Below are 25,374 nucleotides of genomic sequence, written 5' to 3'. Positions count from 1 at the left end.
GTCACTATCAGCAAACACAATGTAAACTTAACAGGCATCTCAAATATTTTAAAGTAACAACTATACAGGTGCTGGCAAGAGATATATTAGATCACATCCATTCCCTTAATGTTTACTGAATTTATCCTTCAAAAGAATGATTTTGAAGAAAAAAATCATAGAGTATAAGTAGGGTGATTGAAAAAAAACATTTTTAGGATGTGCGTTACTGCACACAATATAGTACTTTTTTAGAGAAAGGAGGAAGAGGATTCACAGAAATCAATATGGGCAGTTCTGCAATGCAGAATGCTTGTTGTGATCAGAACATTGCACAAATTAAAGCATAGGTTCTGAGGGCCTTTGGATGGTTCTTTGGAAATTTTCATAATTCAGTAATCTAGGAGGAAAAGATATGCAAATGTAGTAGTATTCTTACTGAGCCTAGAACTGAATGCACAAAATTCAATATGGGCAGTTCTGAAAAGCAGAATGGTTACTATGATCATAGAATCATTAAGCTGGAGGAGACCCCAAGGGCCATCCAGTTCAACCTCCTGTCAAGCAGGAATATATATGAACAAAGCACTCCTGGGAGATGGACATCAATCTACTGTTTAAATAGCTACCAGAAACGGAGACTCCACCACACTCCAAGGCAGCATATTCTACTGTCGAACAGCTCTAACAAACAGGCTTCCCCCCCACCCCTTGATGTTTAGGAGGAATCTATTTTCCTGCAAACAGCAAAAAAGCCTCCTCCTCAATAGGATAGCTTTTCAAATATTTAAACATAGCTATCACGTCCCCTCTTTATCTTTTCCATGTTAAACATACCCAATTCCCTAAGCCACACCTCATAGGGCTTGGCTTCCAGATCTTTTATTATAACTTTGGTCACCTTTCTCTGAATGTGTTCCAGATTGTCAATATTCTTCTTGAACTACAGCGCCAAGAACTAGACACAGTATTCTAGGCAAGGTCTGATCAAAGTTGAATGGAGTAGTCATATTGCTTCTCTCAATCTAGACACTACCCCTATTGATGCAGCCTAGAAATCCCATTGGCTTTTTAGCTGTTCATAATTATATTACAATATCAGTTCTGAGGTTCTTTAGGTGGTTTGTCTGATAGATACTTCCATTACTCAGTAATCTGAAAAAAGGAAGTACAAACAAATGTAAGCAATGTTTTATGTTGAGCCTAGAACTGCATGGAAGTGGAAGTGGAAGAAGACAACAGAATAGGAAGGACAAGAGACCTCTTCCAGAAAATTAGAAACATTGGAGGTAAATTTCAGGCAAAAATTGGTATGATAAGATACAAAGATGGCAGGGACCTAACAGAAGCTGAAGAGATCAAGAGAAGGTGGCGAGACTATACAGAAGATCTGTATAGGAAGGATAATAATATTGAGGATAGCTTTGACGGTGTGGTGAATGAATTAGAACCAGACATCCTGAGGAGTGAGGTTGAATGGGCCTTAAGAAGCATTGCTAACAACAAGGCAGCAGGAGACGACGGGATCCCAGCTGAACTGTTTAAAATCTTAAAAGATGATGCTGTCAAGGTGATGCATGCCATTTGCCAGCAAATATGGAAAACACAAGAATGGCCATCAGACTGGAAAAAATCAACTTATATCCCCATACCAAAAAAGGGAAATGCGAAAGACTGCTCAAACTTCCGTACAGTGGCCCTTATTTCTCATGCCAGTAAGGTAATGCTCAAGATCCTGCAAGGAAGACTCCAGCAATACATGGAGCGAGAGTTGCCAGATGTTCAAGCTGGGTTTAGAAAAGGCAGAGGAACGAGAGACCAGATTGCCAATATCCGCTGGATAATGGAGAAAGGCAGGGAGTTTCAGAAAAACATCTACTGCTTCATTGACTACTCTAAAGCCTTTGACTGTGTGGATCATAATAAATTGTGGCAAGTTCTTAGTGGGATGGGCATACCAAGCCACCTTGTCTCTCTCCTGAGGAATCTGTACAAGGACCAAGTAGCAACAGTCAGAACTGACCACGGAACAACAGACTGGTTCAAGATTGGGAAAGGCGTACGGCAAGGCTGCATCATCTCACCCAACCTTTTTAACTTGTATGCAGAACACATCATGCGATGTGCGGGGCTGGATGAATGCAAAGCTGGGGTGAAAATTGCTGGAAGAAACATTAACAACCTCAGATATGCAGATGACACCACTCTGATGGCCGAAAGCGAGGAGGAGCTGAAGAGCCTTCTAATCAAGGTGAAAGAAGAAAGCGCAAAAGCCGGGTTGCAGCTAAACATCAAAAAAACCAAGATTATGGCAACAAGAATGATTGACAACTGGAAAATAGAGGGAGAAACCGTGGAGGCCGTGACAGACTTTGTATTTCTAGGTGCAAAGATTACTGCAGATGCAGTCTGTAGCCAGGAAATCAGAAGACGCTTACTTCTTGGGAGGAGAGCAATGTCCAGTCTCGATAAAATAGTGAAGAGTAGAGACATCAGACTGGCAACAAAGATCCGCCTAGTCAAAGCCATGGTATTCCCTGTAGTCACCTACGGATGTGAGAGCTGGACCTTAGGGAAGGCTGAGCGAAGGAAGATTGATGCTTTTGAGCTGTGGTGTTGGAGGAAAGTGCTGAGAGTGCCTTGGACTGCGAGAAGATCCAACCAGTCCATCCACCAGGAAATAAAGCCCGACTGCTCACTGGAGGGAAAGATACTAGAGACAAAGTTGAAGTACTTTGGCCACATCATGAGGAGACAGGAAAGCCTAGAGAAGACAATTATGCTGGGGAAAGTGGAAGGCAAAAGGAAAAGGGGCCGACCAAGGGCAAGATGGATGGATGGCATCCTTGAAGTGACTGGACTGACCTTGAGGGAGCTGGGGGTGGTAACGGCTGACAGGGAGCTCTGGCGTGGGCTGGTCCACGAGGTCACGAAGAGTCGGAGACGACTGAACGAATGAACAAGGAACTGTATGAGCGCTAGATACTATCCACAGCAGTTGAATCCTGCAGTGCAACAGTCAGCCCTGTAATCAAAATAGCCCAAGTTCCTTTTTGCAACTAACTTTCATAGGCTGGTTAGCCTTATTCTATGCAGGAAAAGGTATTATTTTGTGTACTGAATCTAAATCGTAAACGCAAGCAAGCATTTCTGAGTTCTCAGGACTAGCAAATTATTTCAGCAACCCAACAAAGAAAGAGGGCGGTTTTTTAATAGTCCTGGATTTAAAAGGGAAATTGTTAGTAAAGCCAAGAAGCACTAAACTGCTGAAGATCATTCTCACTAAAGCTCTCTGGGCTACAGAAGTGTACAGAATAGCAGCACAACTACTATAACAATCCTGTTTTTCACTGAGAACTACTATGGTGCAGTGGTTGATATCAGAAACCTCCATGACATTCAGTAAGTGATTTTAGGCCATTAACTATTTCTTGGGCTAACATACTTTTCTGAAATGATGAAGTACTTCATGTATGGCTCATTAAAACTCTGGATGAAGAGAACTAGATCTTATTGGGTAGCATAAGTTGACTTGAGAACCAAATAGACAAAAAGCATGATGAACCAATCATTAATAGCAGGGTTACAGCCACTTTGAACGCACAATAGGACAACAGAATTCTTGAACTACTACCTTAGATATACTTCCTGAAATGCTATGCAGAGACAAAGGGGGGGGGGGGGGATTCCCAATAGAACCAGAATTTTCTCAAGGGAGAAGACAAACCTTCAACGCAAAAGATCATGATACTACCACAGAAGACGTTGTACTCATCAGGCATCCAAGGATGGAATATAGAACAGGGACTAACAGGAAATATCCAAAACTAAAGGAAGATCTAAAAGTGTCAGTGTAACCTGGATCCTTACTATTTCAATCTTTAAAAGTTAAAACCAGCACATCAAGTGAAGTATATGTTTAAAGAATCCTTGTGGGGTTATTTTCATCACAGATTAGGTAGACACTTCACAGTAGTTTTGAATCCTAGATATCTTCAAGACATGAACTGCATTGATGTAATCTAATCAGGATATTACCATGAATAACAAAAGCTAATAAAAAACACTTTAGGTTTCAACTACCAACTGAACTTCTATTTATTTATTTGTTTGTTTGTTTGTTTGTTTATTTACTTAATTTCTACCCCGGCTTTCTCGTCCTGGGCGAAGACTCAAGGCGGCTTAGAAATCCGGCAAAAATTCAATGCCACACAGGTAAACAATAAAACACATTTCGTAAAAATATAAACAATATAAGCATAGAAGCAATTAAAACACATAACTATTAAACAGATTAAAACCGCATATAAAATGCGGTTTTAATCTGATCTCATATCCAAATCATTTTCCAAAATCCATAGTCTATTATTCAAGCTGTTAAAGTCTCATTCCGTAGTTAAAGTCTCATTCCGTAGTTTCCTATTCACCAAACACTTGCATAAAAAGCTAGGTCTTAAGTTTCTTTTTAAAAACCAGGAGGGTTAGGGCCAGCCTGATGTCACTGGGGAGGGGGTTCCACAACCAAGCAGCCACCACCGAGAAGGCCCTGTCTCTCATCTCAAGCAATAGCGCTTGCAAAGAGATTGGGACAAAGAGCAGGGCCTCCCCAGTCTAAACCTCTCATAGAGGGAGATGCATTTGGACAGGTAAACTGAACCAGAACTGTATAAGGCTTCTAAAAATAATGCTGAGCCTAGAATTATCCTGAGATTCCAGAACCTGTCCTTTGAACAAGAACATTACAATGTTCAAGACAGGCATTTCTCTGGGCACACAACTCCTACAATACAAAAAACTTATTCACATCTAGACTGTAATTGTTCCCAAAACACTCATGGAAGAAAGCTACAGAAAAGAGTTGTATAAGTAGAACTGGAAATTATAGTGGTAACATTAAAAAGGCAATACTGAAGTATTAAGAACCAGGTAGAACAATTATCATGGGCCATATCAATAATCACAAGTAAGAACAGGACAATGATAAAGTGGGTATTCCACTCCCAACCTTAGAGGGCATCACAGATGGAAACCACAGTCAACAGAATTAAAGTATTCCAAGAGGATCAAACATTGTTCCATTCCCATGGCCAAAGGTGGCTTTGGCCTTAAACAAAGTAAAAAACTAAAATGCAATAGAGATCAAGACTCCTAGTGTTATTCTACAGTATCTAAAGTATCCTGCTAAAAACCAATATCCAGCTAAAAAAATCCAAGTTGGAAATCTGCTTGCTGTTGATATCTGCAATAATTAACAAATTAAAAAGCAAGCAGGGACCTTACTATCAGTTACTTCCAAGACAACAGAAATGTGCTCCAATACATTAATCCCTTTGAGACAGGTTCCAAAGGCAAGAACTGAGAAACCCAATGTGGCTAAGAGTTCTCAAAGGACTTAATATACATCAACAGGAAAGATCAATGGAATTTCATTGAAGTAGCCACAACATGGACAGGTTAAGGGGCATTCCATTACAGATATTAAAAATCTACAACCAAACTAAATAAAACTCAGTATCTGGAAAGTGCGGGTTGTCCATCCAATAGAAGAATGTGGCATGGTTTAGTAACTTATTAATTTTACATATACCTCACCTTTCCCCTTGCACAAGATCCAAGGTATCACACATCTAATTTAAAACAAGGTACAACTAAAAACAGTACTAAGTACAAAATTTAAATATTAAACAAACAATGCTATTAAAAATACAAAGCTGAAACAGCCACAGTTTTAAAAAAAAAAGATAAATTCACAGCCCTTTTATCATACCCTTCTTCAACGTAAATTATGAGGCAAATTATATGACAAAGTATGCCTTAACCAGAACTTTGAATGCTTCCCAGAAACAGTCATGGAAGCAGTAAAAGCATTTCAAGCAAGGATGGCATGTGTTCTCTCTAACCAGCCTCATTCAGGAGTCCAGCCACAACATTTTGGACCAGACCAAAGTTTCCATTTTCTAAAATCTACCACACACAAAGTGTGTTACAGTAATCTAAATGGGATGCAATCAAGGCATGCACCCACAGGTCATATCTGACATCTCCAAGAATGTGCAATGTGCTACTTTTAATTCTGTACTCCCAGGGTTCAAAACCTGAGAATCCAAGATTTTCATTGCTGCTACCATCACCATCACAATGGGTATGGTTTTATTTTATGCTTTGTCATCCCCACCACCACCACTATTCCTGCTTATCATCCCAACTACCTGATTTCTATCTGAAAGCCAAACTTATAATAATCTCTCTAACACCTAAATCATAGAAAGAATTTGGGCATCCAAAAGGAATTGTGTCAGGAGCTCTAGTTTACTTTTTCTTGACCAACACATCAATATGATGTAAAAACTGGAAGTCCAAAGAAATTATGCACTTCTATGGGAGTACCACTTCAACGGCACCAAGCCTGAAGATTTGGAGTCCTACAACTGGGTTCTTAAAAAATGCTACCCCCTACCACCCCTTTCTCATTCAACAAAAATAAAACATTAGATCAGGAGCATAACCTCTTAACTTAAAATTGTTCTGAAGACACACAATGCAGTCATCTTGCTAAAGATAAGCAAGTTTGTGTCTGGTCAATACCTGGGAAGGAGATTGTTTGGAATTGTCAAGTATGTGTTCTTGAGTTCAATCATGGGATAGTTTTTTTTTAAAAAAAATCTGTTAGCCTTAAGGGCAGCAATAGAAGCAGTGAAACACAGATATACAATTCAATACTAAGACATAACAAAATAGCAGACAGATCAATAGAAGCCAAAGGAGCCAATAAAACCATGATTAAAACTAATATTACATCATATATGGAATGCCTGAGCAAAGAGATCAACCATTTTTGAATAACCTTGCCAGCCAAGCTAAAAACCACAGTGCCAGATGCTCTGCTTCTACTCCAAGTTAACTGGAGGCTACCAAGAGCAAAGATGTTCTCTGTTAGCCTTTTCTATGGGAAATATAGGTGGGGATTATTCTAGTTTCAACAATTGCTCAGTAAACAGGCTCAAGCTCTAATGCCAGCAGCTGAAATCCTTCTAACTGATCCTGCTTGCCAAAGAGTATATCATGCTTAATATGAGCATAGCAAGCAGAACTGTTAAAAATTAGCTCAATTAAATAAAATATTTGCCTGGTACCAAAATTACATGAGGATCACTACTCTGCAAGATCATCTGAGAAAGGTATATCCTGTCCACCCTTCCACATCTACACACAACTTGCCTAAGTGGGAATGTGATACATTCAAAGGGGTGTCTGCTATGCAGCCTTGTGCGGAAGGTCTGGATCTATTTAAAAATGAAACACGCTGTGACCAAGTTGTCAGAGAATACTTGATATGCCAAGCCACAACATGAATACTGAAATCCAAAAGTCCTGGAGCACTCAACAATAGGGCTGAAACTACTTCTGTGAAGTCAGTCAGGGAATCTTTAGGCAGGATGGCTAGGAGAAGTTGGTTTACCAGGAAAAGCTGTCACCTGCCCCTTGAAGTCAATGCTGAGAACACCCTTTTCATTAAAGGGCAGTCTGTCATATAATTCATTCAATGAGCAAGCTATGATAGTGTCATCTTCTTGCCTGTCTACACCATGTAGGCATATGTGTACGCTGTTCCACAATCTATCTAAGTTGCAGATTCAAGCCATGCTGCCCTTTTCAAACAAGTTATTTCTTGCAGGTATTCTATTAAACTTGGCCTGGTATTAACTAATAGCAGCAGGAAGTATAGGAAGCTGGATTAACAAAGTGTTGAGAGGTGGATGGATGAGCTAAAGGAGAGCCACAAACAGTCTGATTCTGTTTCCTCTTATCTAGCCTAGCCATCCATTCTTTGTATCTCCTACCTTCTCCCCTCAAATACATATCCAATAGTGAACAACAGCTGTGTGTCCAAGTATCAATGTGTTGTTCTACAAAACCCAAACTGGCCAACGTTCTCCCATACCCTCTTCCTCTAAAAGGATTGAGACTCACGCATATAGTCCCTCTGCAACAATGCCACGCGTGCTAATGAAAGGAGAACTGAACTCCTCTTTACTGTGCCATAAAGAAATCATTAGCCTCACCTGGAAATTACTTATAACAAAGTAACAGGAAAACAACTCTTAAACATTGGCTCCAGCTAGCAAGTATGATCTATCATCCATAAATGTCCTCAACAATCCAGACAGCAGGCCCATTTTCTCCTAGGGCATAGCTAAAGCTGGAGAATGACTTAACTGACTTATTGGCATAGTCAATTGATCAACAAAGTACCATCAATATACCGTAAAGATATCATACTTGAAAAATCAGATTATTCCCTCTTTAATAAAAAATCAAATATAAAGACATATGTGTTAAAACAGTTGCTATTACTTCATTTTCTGTTCTCTTTTCCTGCTTTTGAAACTATATTTCCAGAGTAAAGCTTAATGCGAAACATTTACATTATGTTTGTATGCAGAATTTATATTAAACAGAATTGTTTTATAACTGCATTCATCTACAAACTGATTGACATTAAAGGTTATAATAACTCATTATAATGTTAAAAATGAATGTCATTCCATCACAGTAACATGATTCACAATTCTTTTCCCAACACTTGCCAAGGCAAGAATCCCATCTTCTTCCAATAAACACGAGAAGCTCCAGCTTTTCTCCTATTTCAGAGCTGGAAAAAGTCTAAGGGTGGAAGATATCATCCCTGTGCTTCAAATAGCAGTTCTGGCTACTGCACATAATGTTGCCTATATTATTCTGATGTTATATGAGTTACAATGCTCTCGTATTGTTTTCCAAGCATTGGTCAAAAATACCCTAAGATGGTTATTTGAAGAATTATCTTTCATAAATGAGTCAACTGTATGACAGTATTCAGATATTTTGCTCAGTGCTTTTCTATTTGCATAAGCATGTCTGGCTGGGACACAGGACATAACTTTTTTAGTAGGAGCACCACAGATGTGAAAGACTTATTCCCAGGAAGTTCACCTGGGCTTCTTACACAGCTACCCAAAGTCTTCATACATCACATTTCTTTTTTATTTGTTACTAGCTTGGGGACCCGGCGCTGCCCGGGTTATTTGAGAAAGGAATTGGGTCTCAAGGTTGGTCTTTATCAGTTATTTATATGGCTTACAGTGGTCTTAGGAAGTTAGTGAAGGTACTGCGAGTCCCATCATCTGTGGTCCATCCTCCTCCAAACTGCACCAGAATGGAGAGTGGGTCATGAGGGCCCTGTGTGCCAAGTTTTGTTCTTGCTCAGTCATTGGATGAGGGTCACAGTGGTCTCAGAAAGTGAGTTTAGGTACTGCAAGTCCCATCCTCCATAGTCTGTTCTCCCCCAAACAGCATTGGGATGTAGAGTGGATGGGTGCTCTGTGTGCCAAGTTTGGTTTTGATCGGACATTAGATGAGGGTTGCAGCAGTCTTGGGAAGGGAGTGGAGGTACTTGAAGTCCAATCATCCATGGTCTGTCCTCCTCGAAAGTGCACCAGGATGTAGAGTGGGCAATAGGGACTATGTGTGCCATATTTGGTTTTGATCAGTCATTGGCGAGGGTCTCCGTGGTCTCAGGAAGTGAGTGGTGGCTGCAAGTCCCATCATCCATTGTCAAATTCTTCCAAACCGCACCAGGATGTAGAGTGGGTCATACGGGCTCTCTGTGTAAATTGTCGTCCTGATCCATCATTGTTAGCAGTTGTAATGGTCTTAGGAAGGGAGTGCAGTCCCATCGTCCATGGTGCATCCTCCTCCAAACTGCACCAGGATGTAGAGTGTGTCATGGAGACTCAGTGTGCCAAGTTTGGTCTATCGGTAATTGGACGAGGATTGCAGTGGTCTCAAGAATTGAGCAAAGGTACTGCAAGTCCCATAATCCATGGTCCATCCCCCGCCAAACCACACCAGGACGTAAAGTGGGTCATGAGAGGTCTATGTGCCAAGTTTGGTCCTGATCAGTCATTGAATGAGATTAACAGCGGTCTCAGAATGTGAGTGATGATACTGCAAGTCCCATCATCCATGGTTCATCCTCCTCCAAACTACAGTAGGATGTCGAGTAGGTCATGGGGGCTCTGTGTGCCAAGTGTGGTCTGTATTGGTAATTGTCTGACTCAGCCCCCTCTGGCCTTTTCCTTTCCTCTCTTGGTCATCTCGGAATCTTGAAATTGAGGCTGGCCAATCAGAGACCATATGCAAATTTCCTTCTCATGTCCCCGTTTCTGCCATGAACTCTTTTCTCCACCAGGGGCTCCTATTGAAGCTGGCCAATCAGAGACCATATGCAAATAGCACCACAGCGGCAGCCAATCAGAATGCTGGCACATACTCCTCCCGCCACAGTTTTGTCCTCCGCATACAAGTTTTGACTTTTATTATATACATAGATAGATAGATAGATAGATAAAAGCTCTATACACAGAGGCTTTTAATATTCTCAGTTCTTTATTTTACTGTAATATTGTGACTATTTTTAAATGTCTTCCGCAAGTTAATTAGCAGATGGCAAGATACACGTTTTCCAAAAAACAAACTGACAAGCAAACCCAAACCCTCATCTCATGGCTGAAGCAGAAGAGGGGAGTTGTCCAAGCAACTGCACGTTGCTTGGGGTTGTTCCAAGAGGCATATCACAAATTCCCTAAACCTCCCTGCCAAGCTCAAACTTTGAATCTGAAGAACTGAGGAAAACAGACTGAAGTTGAGGCAAGGCACCATGCTAAGGACAGACACCCACCCTTTGGAATGAAAGTGGAGAACACACTTTCCTACTTGGATATTAAGAATAGACAAAAATGTGAATTCAACAGTAACAGTTTTCAGGGTCCATGAATATGCCTTGAACCCCTACATCAGGAGAAAGAAGGGATATAAATAAATAGTTTTAGTACCTCCACAGCAAAGAAGGTTTAACCAAAGAAATTTGCAAGAGCCTATTCAGACATATGCTGTACATATCAATTGATTGAATACACAAAAATAAAATATGGAAGTTACTTGTAACTTGTGTTGAAATATTTTCAGCACATGTTGACCAAGTTGTGAGCCCTAACTCAATCTCAGTAAGAAAAAATGGACACAAGAGAAAATGAAGCTTATCCAATCTTCGCTTATCCAACATTCTGTATTATCCAATATAGTCCAGGGTGGGAGAAAGAAAGAACCCTTGTCTGTTTTGGTGCTAAATTAGTAAATACAGCAATTACTACATAGCATTACCATGCATTGAAACGCCTTTTCTGTTGATTTGTTGTAAAACATGATGTTTTGGTGCTTAATTTGTAAAATCATAACATAATCGTAACGTAATTTGACGTTTAATGGGCTTTCCTTAATCCCTCCTTATTATTCAACATTTCCACTTATCCAACTTTCTGCGGGCCCGTTTATGTTGGATAAGTGAGACTCTACTGTATTGCTGAAAAATTCAACTCTATAATGCCTGGTGACTTTCACAAAATAAGCTAACTCATCGTATTATCCTAGCTGATTAAGCATCATAAACTGGCTAACTCAAAAGACAATTTAATCAGAGTGTCAGCATTTAAAAATGAGTATTTCCCATTTTCTTATTAATTGAAAACAGCACTGAGAGTGATTTGCAAAACTATTAATATCGCTGGTGAAAGTACTGTTTTCCAGGGAAAAATATAAAGAAACTACCTCCAAAAACTACTGCAATGATTAACTGTGAATTCCTGAAGTTCTGTATGAATTTAGAACAAATCCAAATGGAAGAAAACAGTATTGGTGGGTGATATGATATATCTATGCTGTTCTCCACTTTTCCACTTTCCTAACTACCTCCTCAAAAATCTCTTCTAGACTGCCTCCATTTTACAACATGTTGGAAACTGTTATGATTGCCATGTTGGCTGAATACATATTTTATTTGCATTTTAGCCAACTTGCTCAGATAATTATAAAAGCTTTAATCAAATGCAGAGAAAAAATATGAAGAGACCGAACTGAACAGACGGCCTGTCAATCTGTGGTCAAGATGCACCACAGTGTTTAGCATTTCAAGAAAATCAAAGTCCCCTCCACACACCACCCCTTCCATCTTCCATCACCTCTTCAGACTGTGAACATCCAAGTGACCCAAAAGATCAGACTCAAGAAAAGCAAGGTGAGAAAAGCCGCACTGCATGTGAGCAACTTCTCCTATCTAATTCAGCTTTGAAACTTGTTAACACCACAAAGCATTGGCAGCTCACAGGTCAAAATGTAGGACCAACCTTATTTCTCAGACAATATACTTTAACGCCAAGACACTTTGTTGCACTAACTACAGAAGAGAGGTGCCTGGATGAACGGAATTGCAACAATTTCTACCCAATGCTCATCATTAAGAAAGGGTGAAGGACAAATATTGACAACATTGAAAAAATGATTTTGGACCCTTGATTTTTCAGACATCTACAGCATCCTTTCACTAATATTATTATTAATACTGAGGACTCGTTGCATATGGATTTCTCTTACTTCAAACTACATTATATGGCAGTGTAGATCCAGCCTTACACTATGTATGTGAACTGCATTGAAGAATACAACAGATTGAGCAACCTTTTTTTTTTGGAAGTCCAAAATATTCTAAAATTCAAAAATGTGCACAGGTAGCCGAGATTGTGACACTTTTGCTCTCTGATTGTCCAATATACACGAACAAATGAACACAATTACTTTCAGCCTATGCATATAGCACTGTAATTTTCCAATTCTAAGATGCCATCAATTATAATTACAAACTAATTTCAATACCACCAACATCAAAAAGCTTTATATATAAGAAAAACACCCGCAATTCTAAAATACACCCCATTTTTAAGAGACTTTATATGAGGAAAAAAGTATGTCTTAGAATTGAATAAATAAGGTATATAAGAAATGCAAATGAGCCGTCTGTTTAGACTTAGGTCATGTGTCCAAAATATATCATTATGTACGTATTGGTGTGTGTGCACACAAATGAAGATTTCTCTAAATGTGAAAAACATCAAATTCCAATTCTGTTCCCAAACATTTCAGATAAGGGATACACAATCTGTACTACATTCTGACCATTTATCCAAGGACCTTAATTGTACATCCAATTCAGGGTGCTCCTGCAGTATAGGATCAATGCAATCTGACACAATTTTGACTGCCATGGCTCACTGCTATGGAGTCATAGAAGCTGAAGTTTGGTGGAGCATCAGCACTCTAGCAGAGAAGGCTAATAACCTTGTAAAACTACAACTCCCATAATTCCATAGCAATGAACCATGGCAGTTAAAGCAGTTTGACACCCTTTTCACTGCCATGGCTCAATACTAGTTTTGCACCATCTTCAGCCTTCACTGCCAAGGAGTGCTGGTGCCTCACTAAAGTACAACTCCCATGATTCCATAGCACTGAGCCAATTGTAGTTTAAGTGGTGTCAAACTGAATTCACTCCATAGCGGAGATGCACCCTTAGCCAGTCAGCATGTTACAGGCAGCCCTGAGTTTTAAACATCCAACTTACAAACAACTCATAGTGAAGAACGGAGGTGAGACAACAGGAAGTGAGAGAAATTTATTCCTTGGAAGGGCAAATCACTCCTGGAAGAGTTATCATGGGGAAAAGGTGTCTCCACTGAGCTTTATCACCAATCCTTGTTTTCTCAAGCCCAATTTTTGAAATCCAATTATCACAGGGACAGAAAATGAGGTGAAAATTTCTGAACAGGGGTACAGGCAGCAAAACAAACATCACGGGGATATTAGCCCTTCCCTATGCTATCCAAAGCACTTACACACACACACACACACATATGGGCTGGAGTTAAACTTTAAACATGTTCGTGTTCTGACTTACATACAACTTCAACTTAGGAAGAACCCTATAGAATTTATAATAAAATAATAACATCTTTATTTATATCCTGCCGAATCTCCCTAGAGCCATGATCTCAACTTTGGATCCTCAGGTGTTTTGGCCTACAACTCCGAGAAATCCCAGCTAGTTTACTATTGTTAGGATTTCTGGGAGTTGAAGGCCAAAGCATCTGGGAACCCACAGGTTGAGAAACACTGCCCTAGAGGGACTTGGGACGACTTACAATTCAGCAGCAATGCAAACAGAACATAAAATATACAACAATAACCAAATCAATACAAAGTACACCTATCGTGATCGTAACCCAGGGATGTATAATTATTTGAGAATTGGATGAACCTATGAGTCTACACCAGATTACTTGACAGTGTATATTGGTCACAGAATCATAGAGTTGGAAGAGAACTCATGGGCCACCCGCTCGAACCCCCTGCCAAGAAGCAGGAAAATTGCATTCAAAGTACCCCAATAGATGGCCATCCAGATTCTGCTTAAAAGCCTCCAAAGAAGGAGCCTCCACCACACTCCAGGGCAGAGGGTTCCAGCTCTCATAGTCAGGAAGTTCTTCCTCATGTTCAGGTGGAATCTCCTTTTCTGTTTTTTCAAGCCACTGTTCTACATCCTAGTCTCCAGGGCAGTGGAAAACAGGCTTGCTCCCTCCTATGACTTCCCCTCACATATTTATACATGGCCATCACATCTCCTCTCAGCCTTCTCTCCTGCCCAGCTCTTTAAGCCTCTTCTCATAGGGCTTGTTCTCCAGGCCCTTGATCATTTTAGTCCAGTGGTTCTCAACCTGTGGGTCTCCAGGTGTTTTGGCCTACAACTCTCAGAAATCCCAGCCAGTTAACCAGCTGTTAGGATTTCTGGGAGTTGGAGGCCAAAACATCAGGGGACCCACAGGTTGAGAAACACTGTTTTAGTCACCCTCCTCTGGACACATTCTGGCTTGTCAACATCTCCCTTCAATTGTGGTGCCCAGAATTGATTTATTTATCATGTCAGGAGCAAACCAAAACAGTTGTATTGCATTAAAAACAAGCAAACAAGACACAAAGTTTGCAGACTTGGTATTCAATTAAATGCCCTTTGACCAGTAGCTGGCCACTTGGGAGTGCCTCTGGTGTTGCTGCAAAAAGGTCCTCCTAGAATTGGACACAGAATTCCAGATGTGGTCTGACCATGGCAGAATACAGGGGTAACATGACTTCTTTGGATCTAGACCAGTGGTTCTCAACTTGTGGGTCCCCAGGTGTTTTGGCCTACAACTCCCAGAAATCCCAGCCAGTTTACCAGCTGTTAGGATTTCTGGGAGTTGAAAGCCAAAAACATCTGGGGACCCCAGGTTGAGAACCACTGATCTGGACACTATACTATGTATGCAGGACAAAATCCCATTGGCTTTTTTGCATGACATTGTTGGCTCATAGAATCATAGAATTGGAAGAGATCTCCTGGGCCATCCAGTCCAACCCCCTGCCAAGAAACAGGGATGTTGCATTCAAATCACCCCCGACAGATGGCCATCCAGCCTCTGTTTAAAAGCTTCCAAAGAAGGAGCCTCCACCACACTCCGGGGCAGAGAGTTCCACTGCTGAACGGCTCTCACAGTCAGGAAGTTCTTCCTCGTGTTCAGATGGAATCTCCTCTCTTGTAGTTTGAAGCCATTGTTCCGCATCCTAGTCTCCAAGGATGCAGAAAACAAGCTTGCTCCCTCCTCCCTGTGGCTTCCTCTCACATATTTATGCATGGCTATCATATCTCCTCTCAGCCTTCTCTTCTTCAGGCTAAACATGCCCAGCTCCTTAAGCCGCTCCTCATAGGACTTTTCTCCAGACCCTTGATCATTTTAGTCGCCTCATGTTTAACTAGCTCATGTTTAACTAGCTGTCCACGAGGACTCCAAGATCTTTTTCACACCTACTGCTCTCGAGTCAGGCATCGTTCCCCATTCTGTATCTCTGCATTTCATTTTTTCTGCCTAAGCGGAGTATCTTGCATTTGTCCTAGGAGGCAACCAGGGTTCAAGGCCATGGAAACTTACAGGCTAACCTTGGGCAAGCCACTCTCTTTAGGCCTTAGAGGGAAGCCATGGCAAACCTCCCTTGTTTACATTCCTTCCAATGCAGATGCGCCCAAAAGGAGGCGAGGAGATCCACAAACAGGGAGAAATAATTTAAAAAAAAAAATAAGATAAAGACGACCCTCTTCAGAGATAAGATAAAGAGAGAAACCCCCCTCAAATAATTCTCCAATCCACTCCCAGGTGTACAACACTTTGTTCACTCCTTTTCCTTTCAGGAAAAAAAACTCGCCCTCCCCTCCCCTAAAGCCTCCCAATTTGGCATCTTTGAACCACAGAGACTCCCATTCCTCAGTACACAGCCAGAGCCCCCTTTTCCCCTTCACGTCCCCCGCCCGCTTTCTTTTTTTTTTCCCCACATGCAATGGCCACGCCTCCTCCCTCCGGCCTCCTCCTCCTCCTCCCTCCTTCTTTCTCCTTTCCCCCTTTACTCCCCCCTCCCCTCACGCTTCGGGCGGTTAAACGGAGCTGCCCCCATATCACTCCCCCCCCCCCCCGCATCCGCGCGCGCCAGCCAGCCAACCAAAAAAACAAAAAACCCTGCCGTCCCTCCCGCCTCCCTCAAAATCGCGGATCTTCTTGGCGCGCCCGCCCGCACCATCTTTTTGGACCAGTCCCCAAACTCTGAAACTTTCCCCCAGAACAAGGCAAGCAGTTATCCGCCCTCCCGCGTCGCTTTGGCCACCGCGTTGGCCCCCCACTAAACACACAGACAACTCGCCGTTTCCAGGGTTGCTGCTGCTTGTGCTGCTGGCACCATGCGGAGATTCCTCGCTCGCTCGCTCACTCACTCACTCACTCGCCCCCCTCCCTTTCTCTCTCTCTCTTCGTGAGGGAGGGGGCGGTCTGGCCTACCTTGGCCACTGCGAGGGGGGGGCACTTCTCAGCGCGGCGCGGCGTCTCCCCCCGCCGTTGCCGCCGCCGCCGTTGGATCCGCTCCCTTCCCGCAAACACACACAGGCTCCATTGTCCGCCAGCCAGCCTCCCTCCCCCTGCTCTCCCACATGGTACCGCCCATCGCCCCCTCTACCTCTTCTTTTTCCTCCTCCACACAGACACACACAGATCGCGCAGAAATCCCCCCCTCGCCCCACCCCATGAATGGAACGTCCCCAACTTACTGCCTAAGACTGCTTCAAGCCATCGGACCGCCTCTCCTCCCAGCAGCGTTGCCCTAAAGGAGAAAGGAGGAGGGAAACCGCTCTCCCCCCCTCTTCTCTCCCTCGAATGGTATCGACCGGTTCCTTAAAGACACAGGCCCCGAGCGCAAGGGCCCTTCCTCCCCTGTAAGCCCGGGCCGCCCTTACCTCCCTCCATTCATCCTGGCGCCGCCCCCTCGATTAGCATAGGCCAACCCCCGTCCCTCAAGGTAGTTCTCGTCCCACCGCCTCTTCCTTTTTTTAAAGAGGCAGCCACCCCAATGGCACGCCTTAAAGGGACAGGCTCCCCTTTCTGGTTCTGCTCAGGAACGCCTCCCGCCCCTCCCTCCAGAACGCAAGCACGGTCGCCTCCAGCGGCCAAAGGCTGGGAAGCAAAGGCTCACGCTCTCTCTGTGTCTCAGTCTGAGAGTTGGGAGAAAGGAAGGGGGGGAAATAGGGAGCTGCAAGGAATGAACCCCCAAGCCACACCCAGTAGTCATAGGCACACTCCCCACCCCTCTGGGCTGCTCAAAGGAGGGAGAAGGTGGCTGAAGGACAATATTTTATTTTATTTATGATGTATATCAGGCCTGGGCAAACTTGGGCCTTCCAGCTGTTTTGGACTTCAACTCCCATCATTCCTAAGAGCCTCAGGCCCCTTCCTTTCCCCCCTCAGCCGCTTAAGCGCTTAAGCGGCTGAGGGGGGAAAGGAAAGGGCCTGAGGCTCTTAGGAATGATGGGAGTTGAAGTCCAAAACACCTGGAAGGCCCAAGTTTGCCCAAGGCCTGATGTATACCCTACTAACACCATAATGAAAGAACCAAGGCAGTGACATCTCCAGCCCATCCCCTGTTCAGATATCAGCCACCACGCGTGGCATTTTCTAAGTTTTCGAAGATCTATAGAGATACTCGCAGGAACACCTCAGCAAGCAAGAGTCCAAAAGTGGCAGGCTAAAAGCCAGCACCTCAATCCATGGCTGATACCAAATGAGACACTCCCTCCTGGGCAACTTGGAAGGTGCTGAACAGACTGTGCTTTGGCACCACGAGATGCAGAGCCAACCCTAAGAAATGGGGGCCACAAAGGAGCCCACGACATGCGAGTGTGGAGAAGAGCAAACCACAGACCATCTATTACAGTGCAGCCTGAGCAGGCCCGTAGCAAGGATTTCGATTCGGAGGGGGCTGAGTTTTTTCAGGGGGGGGTCGGGGGGGTTGAGTGAGAATTTGGGGGGGAGGGAGGCTGAAGCCCCTCAAGCCCCCCCCCCCCCCTCTGGCTACATGCCTGAGCCTGAGCCCTGCTGCGTGCACAATGGACCTTCTTATAGAAACGCCAGAAGCATTCGTAAGTGGCCAGCTTCTGGTCAAAGGACATTTAATAGAACGCCAAGTTTTTAAACTTTGTGTTTTCTCAAATACATCACAACTGTACCCGCAGTTCGCTCCTGATATGATAAAGCACTGAGAAATTTTAGCAATGGAAAAGCAGCCCTCCATAGCCACCAATTTTGTTGTCCATGGATTCAACCATCCATGGTTTGAAAATATTCCCAAAAGCCAACCTTGATTTCGCTATTTTGTGTAAGTGACACCACTTTGCAATGCCACTGCAGATAATGGGAAGTGAGGATTTATGGATTCTGGTATTTGGGGGGGGGGGGGGGGGGTTCCCAGGTGGTACCACAGGAATCACTGTAGTTACAATTATTAAAACAACTGAGTTAAATTAATTTAAGTCACAACGTTGAGATGTGTAAGCCTTAAGGAGGCAAAGGTTGAAGCAAGTGTGAAGTCATGCAGTATGTGCAGCATTACCGAGCACAATTCAAAGTGCTGGATTTAACCTATAAAGCCTTAAACCTGTCTGAACGTATATAATCATCATCATCATCATCATCATCATCTTTATTTATACCCCGAACTAACATATATCCCTCTAAGAACAAGATCCTCTCGGGGGGGGGGGGGGCACTGTTCTCGGTCCCACCCCCTTCAGATGTGGTTGGTAAGGATGAGGGATAAGTCCTTCTCAGTGGTGGCCCCTCGGTTGTGGAACTTCCTCCCTCCTGTCTTTTAGAAAAAAAAGTTAAAACCTGGCAATGGGATCAAGGATTTGGGGAGTAGCATAGGGTCAGTAGGCAGCTATGAAGCAAATGGAATGAAATGCAATCTGGCTTCAGGACTAAGATTTCGGGTCTACGTGCAGTGTTTAATAGTCGCTTCTGACATGAAAAAAACATGAACAACCTGTCTGAATAAGAAGGTTTTAGCCTGCCACTGGGAAGACAACAGAGAGGGGGGCATTCTGGCTTCCCTGCGCAGGGAGTTCCAGAGTAGAGGGGCAGCCACCGAGAAGGAAGGCCTGCCCTCTCACTCCCACCAACCAAGCTTGAGATGGAGGTGGGACTGAGAGAAGGGCCTCTCCTAAAGATCTCAGGTCCTGGGCAAGTTCATAAAAAGGAATGTGGTCGGCCAAATAGCCTGGATAGGAACCATCTGGGGCTTTAAATATCATAAACTGCAGTTTGAAACAGAAAGGTTCAGGTTCAAGAGGACCCCCAAACTGCAGACCTGTGTCTTCAGGGCAGTGTGAACCCATCCAGCACAGGCTCGATCCCTATTCCCTGGTCTGCCTTCCGATTGACCAGAATTACCTCTGTCTTGGAGAAGGCAGTGATGCTGGGAAAAATGGAAGGAAAAAGGAAGAGGGGCCGACCAAGGGCAAGATGGATGGATGGCATCCTTGAAGTGACTGGATTGACTTTGAAGGAGCTGGGGGTGGTGATGGCCGACAGGGAACTCTGGTGTGTGCTGATCCATGAGGTCACGAAGAGTCGGAAACAACTGAACGAATGAACAACAACAACACCTCTGTCTTGTCTGGATTAAATTTCAATCTGTTTGCCCGTATTCATTCCATTACTGATGACAAGCACTGGTTTAGGGTCAGGACAGCTTCCTTGGCCTTAGGTGGAAAGAAGGAGTTGGGCATCATCTGCATATAGGTGGCACCACACTCCAAAACTCCAGATGACCTCTCCCAGTGGTTTCATGTATATGTTAAACAACTTGGGAGACAAAATGGAACCCTGAGGAACCCCACAGGTCAATGGCCAGGGGTTTGAACAGAAGTCCTCCAGCACCACTTTCGGGGAATGGCCCTCCAGGAAGATCGGAGCCACTGTAAAACAGTGCCTCCTAGTCCCATCCCAGTGGGACGACCCAGCAGGATACCATGGTCAATAGTATTGAAAGCCACTGAGAGATCCAGGAGAATCAACAGGGTCACACTCCCCCGTCTGGCTTTATGTGACTTCACTCACACATTTCTTTTTCCAGGACTCTCTCCTACCAGTGAATCTGCACTGCAGAATTAATGCAGTTTGAAGCCACTTTATCTTCCATGGCTCAATGCTATGGAATCATGGGTTCTAGTTTGGTGAGGGACCAACACTGACAAAAAGGGTACAGACCTTGTAAAACTACAGCACCCCTGATTCCACAGCATTGTGCCATAGCAGCTAAAGTTGTGTCAAAATGTATTAATTCTATATTGTAGCTGCATCCCCAGAATCAGTGTTTGCTCCTTCTGACTAAGTTGCAAACAAGAACAGGAATTTGTGAGCTTGCAAGCCAAAGCCTCCAGCCTCATCCTACGGTAATTCTGGATTTGCAATCCAGCTATTTGATTTCCACGCCGCACTGCATCTACTTCCAGAATCAATTCATCTTCTCTTATTCCTCACCCACACACAACCCTGTCCTGAGCCCTATTACATAATTCTGTGGGCTATCGACACACGACCAAATGTATTTACTGCTTCCGCTCACTGGATGCACTCCGGCTCCATTAAAATTAATGGGATTACTGACATTGGCTTAAATTGGCAAACTGCACCCACTGATACTTTTTTTGTTGGGAAAGACAAGTACAGAAAACCCAAAAAGAAATAGAGATGCCTTCTGTATTGATTTAATATATCCGCTCTTTTGCCTGTGGATTGTGGCTAGCTATAGTGATCTACAAACCACAATGGTTATAATAAATTTTCAGGGGTGACTTTCCAGCGTTTATGATTTCCACACATCTCTCTAATTAAGTGACAATGAGCAAAAATGAAATACTACAGCCCCCTTTCCTACCCACCTTGCACTCTCAGAGAAGTTAAACTCTCTTGAGCTAAACCTTTTGCATTTCCTTCTGTCTTCTTCCCTCTACTTCTGGGAATTTTCCACTTGGTGTTTGCTCATGCCTCCCTCCGCCCTTTCACTTAAACACAGACTGAGAGCAGGACTTGCAAAAACTACTATTGTTTTGGACTTCTACAAATCTATACTCGAAATCCACACTGTCTTCGGATGCATATACAATGCAGAATGAATCATTTTGACACCCCTTTAACTACTATCGCTCAAAGCTATGGGATTTGTTGTTTGATGAGACACCATCACATTTTGACACATAAAGCAAAAGACCTTAGACAACTACAGCTCCCAGAATTCCATAGCACTGTGCCATGACTGTTCAAGTGGTGTCAAACTGCATTCATGCTACAATGTGAATCCTCATTCTGTTTCCCACTGCAAGTATCCATCAATGGCAACAGAAAAGGCCACTCTTTAAAATCATGTTCAGAACAGAAAAGGAGCAATTTCCTAACAACCAGTCGGTTGTTAGGAAATGTAAGAGTTGAAATTCAAAACACCTGGAGGGCCAAAGTTTGCACATGCCTGATGTAGATGCACCCACTGAGAGAACACTTATCCAGGCAATTAAAGCTCCTTTTGAATGATTCTACTGGGAGATGACCATAGTTGCAGTGAAGGACCTAGAGATTCCTAGGAAGGTGTTCTCTGAAGTTTAAAAAAGGTGGGGTTTTTTTTATTCACAGTGATCCCTCTTTCACGGGATCCTTTGCTCCTAAACCTAGCAAATGTGATAAGATGACTGTACTACAGTTTGAAGGTGGTATCAGTTAAAATGCATGTACGCACAGTCATATGGTGACATCAGTAAAATGTCAACAGATTCACTTGATAAGTTTAATCTTTACCTATTCTTCCCATTCTGGTGCCCTATTCTCCCAGTCACCACTTCCTAGTTCCTGTATTTGGCATCAGTGCTCCTTCCGAAGTCTTGGGTGGCAAACAGTGTTGTAGATGCTGTTAAAATTTATTTATTTGCTTTATTTTTATTCCATCTTTCTCCTGATATAGGGAAACAAGGCTTACAATAAATATAACACAATGCAAGTAAAAACTATTTAGTAAATGTAAAGGTAAAGGTTTTCCCCTGACATTAAGTCCAATCATGTCCAATCTGGGGGTTGGTGCTCATCTCCATTTCTAAGCCAAAGAGCTGGCGTTCTCCATAGACACCCCCAAGGTCATGAAAAGTTTAAGAAACTATTCCTTTACATATAAAAATTTTCAGTGTTTATAATTTCCACACATTTCTAATTAAGTGACAATAGATTAAAAACTACAGAGCCATCCCCAAAAGATTTGAGACTTCAATCACATATTTCCATGAGCTCATACATAGACAAATGATATGTATTACAGATCAAAATTCAAAGCAGACTGTTGTTAGGAATCTTCCAAGTCATTTCCAGTTAGTGGCAACCCTATGGTGAATCTGTCATTGGGACTTCTTGGCAATATTTGATCAGGCAGCAGTTTGCCGTTACCTTCCTCTGAACTGAACATGACTCTAGATTATATCAGTCTGCACTGGCCTATAATCCAGTTTCAATATGTGGATTAACTGCACTGATGTGGATTATAGGGCAGTGCAGACTGATATAATCTAGAGTCATGCAGTTAATCGACATTATGAAACTGGATTATGGCCAGTGTAGATCCAGCCTGCGACTTCCCCAAGGCCATCAAATGGGTTTCCATGCCCAAGCAGGGATTTGAATGCTAAAAGCACCAGATCCCGTCTGATATTGGAAACGAAACTGGATCAGTCTGGTTAGTAATTGTATTGGAGACTACTAATGGATGCCAGTAGCTCTAGAGCAGTGGTTCCCAACCTTCCTAATGCCACAACCCCTTAAGATAGTTTCTCGTGTTTGGTTACCCCCAACCATAAAATTATTTTTGTTGCTACTTCATAACTGTAATTTTGCTACTGTTATGAATCTTAATGTAAATAAATATCTGATATGCAGGATGTGTTTTCATTCACTGGACCAAATTTGGAACAAATACCCGATACGTCCAAATATGAATACTAGTGGGGTGGGGGGGGGGGTTAATTTTGTCATTTGGGAGTTGTAGTTGCTGGGATTTATAGTTCAGCTACAACCAAAGAGTATTCTGAACTCCACCAATGATGGAATTGAATCAAATTTGGCACACAGAACTCCCATGACCAACGGAAATCACTGGAAGGGTTTGGTGGGCACTTGAGCTTTGGAATTGTAGTTCACCTACATCCAGAGAGCACTGTGGACCCAACAATGATGAATCTGGACCAAACTTGGCACGAATATTCAATATGCCCAAATGTGAACATTGGTGTGGTTTGGGGAAAACAGGCCTTGACATTTGGTTGCTGTAGTAGTTGCTGAGATTTATAGTTCACCTAAAATCAAAGAGCATTCTAAACTCCACCAATGATGGAATTGAACCAAACTTGGTACACAGAACTCCCATGATCAAGAGAAAATACTGTGTTTCCTGATGGTTTTTGGCAACTCCTCTGACACCCCACTTGTGACACCCAGGGGTCCCAACCCCCAGGTTGAGAAATGCTGTTCTATGCTATGTTTCAGAGGAAGGATCTGGCAAAACCATCTCTAGAATATTCCTTGCATAATAAAACCCTATAAATTTCACAAGGTTGCCATAAATCAGCAGACTACACACAAATTCCAGAGTCTTAGTCTACCACCCAAACCACTACACCAAAACCACTACATCATGCTGGTTCTGATATTACACTTCACACATTTAAAAAGGAAGAAATTATCAACAAAACACAAACTTTGTTGGAAAGAAACATTTATTACTTTCAAACTACTCACTTTCCAGAAAAAAAATTAATAACTAGTTTATGTTAACAGGATAATGCACAAACATTGCTTAGGAAAGGATGGGAGTTTATCTGATTGGCATCCTTGAAAACACGAAGGGGGGGAGGAAGAGAGATCCAGTGAACCAGAGCAGCATGCAAGCATGAAGCAAAGAGAGAAATTTATTATGAAAAAGATAGTGGGAGGGTGTTAGGAAAACAAGCCTGAGAGGCTTCAAGATAAACTCAAAATATTGGTGACACTGGAACTTGGGGTGCTGCTGCTAAGAAAGCCTAAAGACACAGAAAAAACAGTGAGGCAGGAAACTAAAGTACACATTTGCCTGCTCTGACAAGAGATACATAACAGTGTTGCTTCTTTGTGGAACTGCAGTACATCAAGAGTACTATCATTCCAGGCCACAGTAGTTACTGAAGGGGTCTTTGGGTGCCTCTACATTGTAGAATTAATCCAGTTTGACACTACTTTGACTGCCTCAGCTCAATGCTATGGAGTCATGTGAGTTGTAGTTTGGTGAGGTACCAACAAAGAAAGCTACAGATCTTGTCAAACTACAACCCCCATGATTCCATGACATTAAAGTTGTATTAAACTGCAATAACTCTACAGTATAGATTCACCATGTGATGAAGAAATGAACCCTGTAGATCAGGCATAAGAAAACTTTCTAATTTGAGGGCCGCATGGCGGGCCGGAGTAGGGTGGGTGGGCCGGGAAAGAGGGGGTTCTCCCCAAGCCCCCTCCCCTTCCTCTTCTCTTTCAGAGGCAGAAAGTGAAGGAAAGACGAGAAATGTTTGGATCCCAAAAGGGTTAGCCTTGGTCAGGATGAGATGGTAGATGGGAGAGAAAAAGTGTTTCCATAAGACCCTATATTGCCTATTCTTGATATATAATCCTAGAATCCTAGAGCAAGAAGAGACCGCCAAGGACCATCCAGTCCAACCCCCTGCCATGCAAGAAGGCACAATCAAAGCACTTCTGATAGCCTCTGTTGAAAAGCCTCCAGAGACTCCAAGACATTCCCAGGCAGCCTATGCCACTCTCTAGGAAGTTCTTCCTAATCTTTTCAGTCGAATCTCTTTCCCAGCCATTTGAAACCATGTCTCCCTTGTGCTCTGGTCTCTAGAGCAACAGAAAGTCAGTTTTTCACCTCCTCATCCTCAATGGGGCACCCTTTTAAATCTTGAAACATGATTCTCATGTTCCCTCTCTACCTTCTCTTCTCCAAGCTAAACATCCCCTAGGAGGAGCCCCTGATGGTGCAGTAGGTATAAAAACCCTC

The 25,374-nt window shown here is 42.9% G+C and overlaps 1 protein-coding gene across 11 annotated transcripts in view; it reads right to left on the bottom strand.

The window, feature by feature from the left end:
- The window catches only part of LOC132771951 (uncharacterized), a 164,920-nt gene that overhangs the window by 36,425 nt on the left and 103,121 nt on the right, over positions 1-25,374 (bottom strand). For 2 of the 11 annotated variants that reach the window (XM_060770558.2, XM_060770562.2), the window contains exon 1: positions 17,030-17,209. The exons of 4 other annotated variants lie outside the window; for them this stretch is intronic. The gene's annotated coding sequence lies outside the window, so the exon portion shown is untranslated. 5 more of the 11 variants (XM_060770560.2, XM_060770563.2, XM_060770561.2 and 2 more) reach the window with 4 other exon arrangements.

The sequence above is a fragment of the Anolis sagrei genome, chromosome 3 (genome assembly GCF_037176765.1).
Source record: "Anolis sagrei isolate rAnoSag1 chromosome 3, rAnoSag1.mat, whole genome shotgun sequence".
In the NCBI taxonomy this organism is placed as follows: domain Eukaryota; kingdom Metazoa; phylum Chordata; class Lepidosauria; order Squamata; family Dactyloidae; genus Anolis; species Anolis sagrei.
Note: the sequence above shows the minus strand (reverse complement) of the source record. Positions and strands in the feature narration are given on the sequence as shown.